Here is a 299-nt window from a genome sequence, read left to right on the forward strand (position 1 = left end):
GACTGCATTACACGCGCACAGAACCGGAGCTGTCGTGGCGAGGCAAGCCTGCTAGAAAATTTAGGAATCATGCTGACCAGGCCTGAGAAAGCTGCACTCAAGCGACCTGGTTGTGCAGAAGTGAGGAGCCCAGGGAACAAGAAAAAATGAGCCCTCCAATGAGAGTCGTTTGAGGCTCCAGAATCAATCGCCAATCTCAGCAATTTATGCCCTCTGTACCCCAGTTTCCTCATCTATAAAATGACAAGTTTAAATGAGATGAAGTGGTCTTTAATAGTCATTCAGCCATAGACTATAAA

Source organism: Pteropus alecto, unplaced genomic scaffold (assembly GCF_000325575.1).
Source record: "Pteropus alecto unplaced genomic scaffold, ASM32557v1 scaffold155, whole genome shotgun sequence".
NCBI classification, from domain to species: Eukaryota; Metazoa; Chordata; class Mammalia; order Chiroptera; family Pteropodidae; genus Pteropus; species Pteropus alecto.